Consider the following 7690-nt stretch of genomic DNA (forward strand, 5'->3'; position numbering starts at 1 on the left):
CGGCCCAAGCAACCGGCTAAGTCACAGTAACTATGTGAAGTTTGTCCTTGCTCTGATTTGACTCATGTATTCAATGTATTCTTGCAACTCTATGTTTAGGTGTTCTCTGAGTTTACTAGAAGTCTTGTGGGTGAAGTTTATTTGCACTTTAGTAGGCTTTTTACATAATTACAAGTAAGGACATACTTTCTTATTTATATGTAATGACATGCTATATGACAAATGATATATTTCTTACATTTTCCATTGATTATATGACTTGCTGTAGTTGTATAAGTCGTTATATTACTGTTGAAAGTATGTTGTATATGATGTTTCTATATACTTTATCACTTTATGATATTGAATGGATGGTTATGATATAATGTTGGATGATGTGATGTAGTTGTGATGAAAGGATATCCATTGCTTGATATATTAGAGGGCTGCGGTATGAGACACATGCTCACTGATGCCTCCAGTACTATCATGACTGTTGGATGATATACTTAGGAAGTCTAGAATGCATGGCTAGAAACCCTTACATGCTACTACCCTTTCAGTAGGGGAATTGAAATCAAATGACCCGTGATAATGGTGATGTGACTCTATTTCATCCTACAATGGTAACCAATCTGTGTGGAGACTCAGTGGTTCACTATTGGTCATACAATGGTAGGGTTGCATATGTTAGGGTTTGGGCTCATGGATATCCAAGGAGCGGCCAAGGAGTCCTAAGGGGTCATAAGAGCATCCGCCCCAACAATATGTGGATGACCATAGGGTTAAAGAATGGAGTCCAATAGTGGTAGCCAATCCGTGAGGGTTCTCATTCCTAGGTAAAGAAGGATACGAAACCGAGTTGGTTGGTGCCATAGGGGAAGTATTCGAACTTCATGTAGTACGTTACTGTATGACCTTACATTGGATTCAAAACCCCGACATGCACCAGTACTCATGCCAATGGTCGTGGTAAACGAGTGTTGAGTTAAACCCCAGCCATGGTTGACTAATGAAGACTTAACCCCTTTACCCGGGATCCCAACAGAGGTATCCAATCCATGAACGATCAGAGTGACTAGACCTACCCAGAGGAGGGTTGGTATTATATCTTAAAGCATGTCAACTGTCTAGAGACTTGCATAGTTAGATCTTAGTAGCATTCATATTATGACATATCATTCATTTCATATATGCATTGCTAATTATGTCTACATATGTATGAGAAATGTGTTATCCTTACTGAGTTCATCAGAACTCATTCCTTTCTTTGTATGTTATAATATATTGTAGAGAATGGTAGCACATTGGAAACTAGAGAGGTACTGTGTGGGTACAATATCACGTATGAAGAAGATCTGGCACCGTCAGTGAGTGACAGAGATGTGGTCCACAAAGCCTCGAGTGTGCTTATAGCACCCATTGATGGCCGAAGAAGGTAGATTGCCAGACATTTTGAGAAGTCCTTGGAGAAGAACTGGAGAACCCCTTTTCTTGCTGTTTTAGAAGAGAAGACTATAATTTTGGAGAAAGAAACTGATTTAGTTTATTTTATTGCTTCCGCTAAATTCGTTAATCTTTGAAACTTGATTACTTTCATTTGATTCTTTCTTGATTTATTCTTTGGAGTATTTGGATTCCCGTAATCCTTTTGATTAATTTTTAAACTTGCTCTTGCTCTTGATTATCTATTTTTTGCATTTATTATTATTAATGGGTAAGACCGTGAATCCTGTGATGGATCGCACACGGTTGTTGGGCATAACCGAGACCGGCGAGTGGGGTGTGACAGCATCAGTCTCTAGTAAAGTTCCTAGTGAGGTGGAGCTATGGCATAAGAGGTTGGGTCACATAAGTAGTAAGGGTCTTGGATACTTATACAAAAGTGGCCAAATTAGCCTAAAGGGCTGAACTTATGTGATTTGTGTGCTATGGGTAAGCTCCACAAGACCAAATTCTCTCATTTCTCATATAAAACCTCACAAATCCTAGAGTATATACATTCAAATCTTTGGGGAAGTCCAAATGTGCATTTATCTCTCTCGGGGCCCAATATTTCTTGTCCATAATAGATGATTTCTCTAGAAAGACTTGGTTGTATTTTCTTAGGGATAAATCAGGTGTATTTAATAAGTTTCTAGAGTGGAAGGCCTTAGTTGAAAACCAAACTGAAAAGAAAGTTAAGAAACTAAGGACTAATAATGGGCTTGGAGAGGAATATTGCAAGGAAGAAAAATCCTTGAAGAGGGACTTATCTGGAGAGTGGGTGACGGACAGAAAATCCACATTTGGACTGATATATGGATTCCCTCTCTGCCTATAGCCAGAGTTCAAATTCAACAACCGGATAACTGCAATATCCAATGGGTTCATGAACTAATTGATACACCTAACAGATGCTGGAAGCAGAATATCATCTACCAATTATTTCCTGCTCAGGTGAGTAAAGCCATTTTAGACATCAATTTGAGTTTATTTCATAGGGAAGATGAAATGTACTGGGGAGCTTCAAAAAATGGGCTCTTTAGTGTAAAATCGGCTTATCACTTACTCAATAACTTGAAAGAACAAAAGAAATGGAACGAGCCAGCACATCTCGTCCCAGAAGACAAGTACCTGAACAGGTTTGGAAGAGCATTTGGAATAGCAACACCACACCAAAACTGAAAGATTTCTTATGGAGGTCCATAGCTCGAGGATTGGCTACAGGGGAAGAACTCACTCATAGACGAATTGAAGTTGATCCATCTTGTTCCTTTTGTGCTCAACCAATAGAAACTATTGATCATATAATTCTGGACTGCCCAATGGCGAGAATGGTTTGGTTTGGATCCTCACTCTCTTTTATACCTCCACCACCACCATCGCTAAGTGATTGGATTCAAAGTTGGTCACAGCTAACACACCTGGGAAAACAAGATAAAGCAAAAATGATCTCCTTATGCAGCTTTGTGGCTTGGAATTTGTGGTTAGCCAGGAATGCAAGGATATTCTCTACCAAAAATGTGAATCCTGTTGAAGTAATTAGTGCAGCTGAATGTGAATTTCATGAGTTCAATAATGCTGTCCAACATAAGCAAGACAATGGGAAGCGCCAACTCAGGGACAACGTAAGCTGAATACGGATGCTTCTTTTAACCCCCATTCACTGAAAAGTGGGATTGGTTTCATCATCCGTGATCACTTTGGCAACCCAGTAGCAACAGTCTCAGATCCTCTATCCTTCCAATATGCTGAAATCGGAGAAGCCTTAGCAATCCGAAATGGTCTTCTCCATGCGATTGGTGAAGGCTATGAACACCTGAACGTGGAAAGCGATTGCGAATCTGTAATTCAATACATTATAGATCCAGACAAGTTGATCCCCTCTGATCTATTTGTATTGATCACAAACATTAGAAGACTGGGGAACTCACTATTAAATGTTTCTTTTGATTACATTCCAAGAGGCATCAATTGTGTAGTTGATGCTCTTGCTCGGAGTGCCACGTCTATCCCGTGTATGACGTTTTGGCCTTGCTCCTCTCCTTGGATTCAGGACTTATGCTTCCCCGTCTCCTCGACTCCTCCACGGTCCTCACTATGAATGAATGAATTACTCACATACCAAAAAAAATTAAATAATAGGCTTGAGTTTGTGAATGATTAATTTCTGGTTTTTTGTAAGGATCATGGCATAACTAGGCATAGAATATGCACTTATACTCCTCAACCGAATGGAGTGGTTGAGAGGATGAATAGGACTATTATGGATAGGGTAAGATGCATGTTGATTGAATCTAGTCTAGATAAAAAGTTTTGGGCTGAAACTGCTAGTACAACCTGTTTTGAGATTAATAAGCCCCCATGTTCCTCTATTGACTTTGAAAGACCAGATTTCAGGTGGAGTAAGGCTAAGATTGATTATAATATCCTTAAACCCTTTGGATGTGTGTACTTTGTTCATCAAAGTAAGGGTAAACTAGAGCCTAGAGGTAGGAAATGTATTTTTCTAGGTTACCCTTTAGGAATGAAGGGGTATAGGCTTTGATGTTTAAGGTGAAGAGAGTTGTAATTAGTAGGGATGTGTCGATGTGAAGTTCAATGAACTAGAATTCCTGAAAACTAGCTCCTTTAGTGGTATCTCAAACTCCCATAACTTAGATGAGAGTTTTCTTGAGGTGGAGTTTGATGATAGACCTAATGTTGAGGTAGATACTTCTAATCCTATAGGTGAAGATGATGATCTAGGGGTTGGTGGTGATTCTTTAGATGTTAAAGAAGAGCTTGAGGATGAGGACCCTTTAGACAACTATGTTTTGGTTGGAGATAGGTCTAGGAGAGAGATTAGGAGACCTTCTAGATATGCCAATATGAGTGAGATGTCTAATTCTAATCCTAATCTTATTTCTTATGCTCTTAATGTAGCTGACCAGCTTGAGAGAAGTGAGCCTAGGACTTATAAGGAGGCTCTTGAAAGTGTGGACAACAAGTATTGGCTTGCTGCCATGATGGATGAAATGGATTCCTTAGCCAAAAATCAGACTTGGACTCTTGTAGATAGACCCAAGGGGAAGAAGCTTATAGGTTGTAAGTGGGTTTATAAGTTTAAGGCTGGGATTCTAGGTGTAGAACATTCTATATTTAAGGCTAGATTAGTGGCAAAGGGTTATTCTTAGGTTAAGGGAATAGATTACAATGAGGTGTTCTCACCTGTTGTGAAACACACTTCTATTAGAGTGTTGCTGGCCTTAGCTGCTATCTGTGACTTAAAACTTGAACAATTAAATGTAAAAGACTGCATTCTTGAATGGTAAATTAGATGAGCAGATTTACTTGTTTCAACCTGAAGGTTTTGTTGTTAAAGGTAGTGAAACAAATGTTTGCCTATTGTTGAGGTCATTGTATGACTTAAAACAATCCTCTAGGCAGTGGTATAAGAGATTTGATGAATTCATGCTCAAGAATAATTATAAAAGAAGCTATTATGATAATTATGTGTATTATTGTGAATTCAGTCCTAATTCTTTCATTTATCTTTTGCTTTATGTTGATGATATACTTATTGCATCTAAGGACAAATTTCAAATTTGTAAACTAAAGTCAATGTTAAAATCTAAGTTTGAAATGAAAGATATAGGGGCTGCTAAAAGAATTCTTGGCATTGATATTCATAAAGATAGATCTAAAGGTGTTTTAACTTTGTCTCAAGTTGATTATGTTTATAAACTTGTAAAAAAGTTTGGAAATGTTAATTGTAGGACTGTTGATACTCCTCTTGGTGCTCATTTTAAACTTATAACTATTACTAATGTTGTTGTAACTAGTAGGCCTTATCAATTCAATGGTATGTTGTAGCTTGATATTGCATATTCAGTTGGACTAGTTTGTAGGTTCATAAGTAGGCCTTGAAATGCACATTGGGATGCTTTTATGTGGTTATTAAGATATCTGAAAAATTCTGCTTCTTATAGAATTGTTCATGATAATTCTTGTGTTAATAATCTTAGCATTGTTGGATTTTGTGACTCTCATTTTTCTATTGACTTGGACAAGAGAAGGTCATCAACTGGTTATTTGTTCACTGTTGGTGGTAACTTGGTGAGTTGGAAGTCCACACTTCAACATGTGGTGGCACTTTCAACCACTGAGGGTAAATATATTGCTTTGGCTGAAGTTGTTAAGGAATGTTTGTGGGTTAAGGGGTTTCTTAGTGAGCTTGGTTTTAATAACTTACATTCTCTTGTGCATTGTGATTTTCAAAGTGCTTTGTATCTTTCAAAGAACAGTGTATATCATTAAAGAACTAAACATGTTGATGTAAAACTTCATTTTATTAGAGATATCATTGCTAAAGGTCTTGTTAATGTTTGCAAGATTGATACCTCTATCAATCCAGCTGACATTATGACTAAAGTGGTTCTTATTGGAAAGTTCAAATCGGATTTGAACATGATGAAGTTATTATCTCTTTAATTTGTTTTTCGTTTTGTTATTTTTTGATGAGTTCAGTGTTTACTCTCAAGTTATTGCACAATCTTAATATCAAAGTCAAGGTGGAGAATGTTGTTATGTGTTAAGGGCTTTATAGTCGTTTCACATTTGTATGGAATATGGGAGTCTTCTATATTTATATGTGAGGTTATTTTGGTCCTTTCAATGGTTTGTGTATATATATATTCTTAAAGGGTCTTAGGGTTTCAATCTCTCCCGGATTTCAATCTCTCCCATTCTTTCTCTTGTTCTCTCTTGGTGCGTGAGCTTGAGCTGTGGTGCACTACAGGAGATGCTTGGTTGCTGCTGCTACATGAGGTGTTTCAGCATGGTATTGGTGAAGCTAAGGAGCTTCTAAGGCGTGGGTGAGCTGCTAGTTTTGGTGGTCTCGATTTGCCTTGAAGAAGAGAATAACGTAATCCATTAAATCAAGTGTGGTTGTTCTGATTTGGTTAATCTCTTTTTTGGTCTATGTCTTGTGGGTTCATGTTGGGTAGCAACTAGATATGTAATCTTCTCTTTGATATTGATAATGCAATGCTTGATGAGTTGCTAAACTCATCATTGGATGTAGGTCTACATGACCGAACCAAGTAAAAACTATGTGTGTTATGTTCTTTGATTTCTTTCTTTCTTAATCCTGCTGCAATAAGGTATGAATCATCAACACAAACATACAAGAAGCAAGTTGAGTCACACATAGGATTTAAGGGGTGGCATTAATTTTAGGGGCTAACTCCAAGTGTGGCATTGAGAATTTCCCAAAAACAAAACCCTAAAAATAAGCAGAATACACAATCCTAAATACAAAATTTCCAAATGTTATTTTCAATAAAAAAAAATTGTCTATTTAAACTTTAAACCCACAAAGAAATTTACAATCTAAATTATCTACTAAAAATGGCCTCCAAATAAAAGAGGGTGGGGAGCTAGGGAGGATTGATTACAAAATCACATAGAAGAGCATCTGTAGATTTCTAGAGCAACAGGCTTTAGTGGCGACCAAATCTGAGAGCTGAATTGACACAGGAGGAATAGATTATCCAAAGTAACATTAGGTTCTCCACAGAAGTAGAATTCTAGTACATTGGTTGGCTGTAGAATCTGAAGAATTGCTTCCTCTAATCCGATGTTCACCATTCACAAATGAGGTCCCAGTTCAAAGTATTTGTTTTTGTTGGTTGATGAAGAAGGCCATTGTTATTGGTGCTTGAGGTGGAAGTGGAATGGTGGTTGTAACAAAGGCTTCCCTGGGTGGGGTTGGTTGTTCAGTCATCTCCAGCTAGTTTGGGCAATCCTGAAATTGTTTCATTAAATCTCTAGCTAAAATGATTGATTTCCATCACCATGACTATGTGGGTGTTGCTTTGGCCTACATATATGTATCGTAGGTCTTCCACCAAAGAGATTGATTGGGATTGAGGAGCTCTCAAGCCTTCTGAACACAAGTGCCAAGTTTATTAGTTCCGTTCGCTTCGGATCCCTGGATCTCTGACTGACAAATGGTCTTCCAATTAATGATATGAACTAGAGAACCTTCCCCTTTAGACAAGAAGAAACTTATGTTTGCAGTTCAAAGTTGCAGTTGGTGATTTGAAGTATGACATGAAGTGTGATGGCACAGTGATGAGGTAGCTTGGATTAGTACTACTTTATCTGCTGCACTAAGATGCTTGACTTTCCATCCTTTAGTAATATTTTTTTAACTTTTAGTTTTAGGGTTCACAATGTTTCATTT

Source organism: Hakea prostrata, chromosome 5, assembly GCF_041222555.1.
Source record: "Hakea prostrata isolate BN-2017 chromosome 5, UWA_Hpros_2, whole genome shotgun sequence".
Classification (NCBI taxonomy): domain Eukaryota; kingdom Viridiplantae; phylum Streptophyta; class Magnoliopsida; order Proteales; family Proteaceae; genus Hakea; species Hakea prostrata.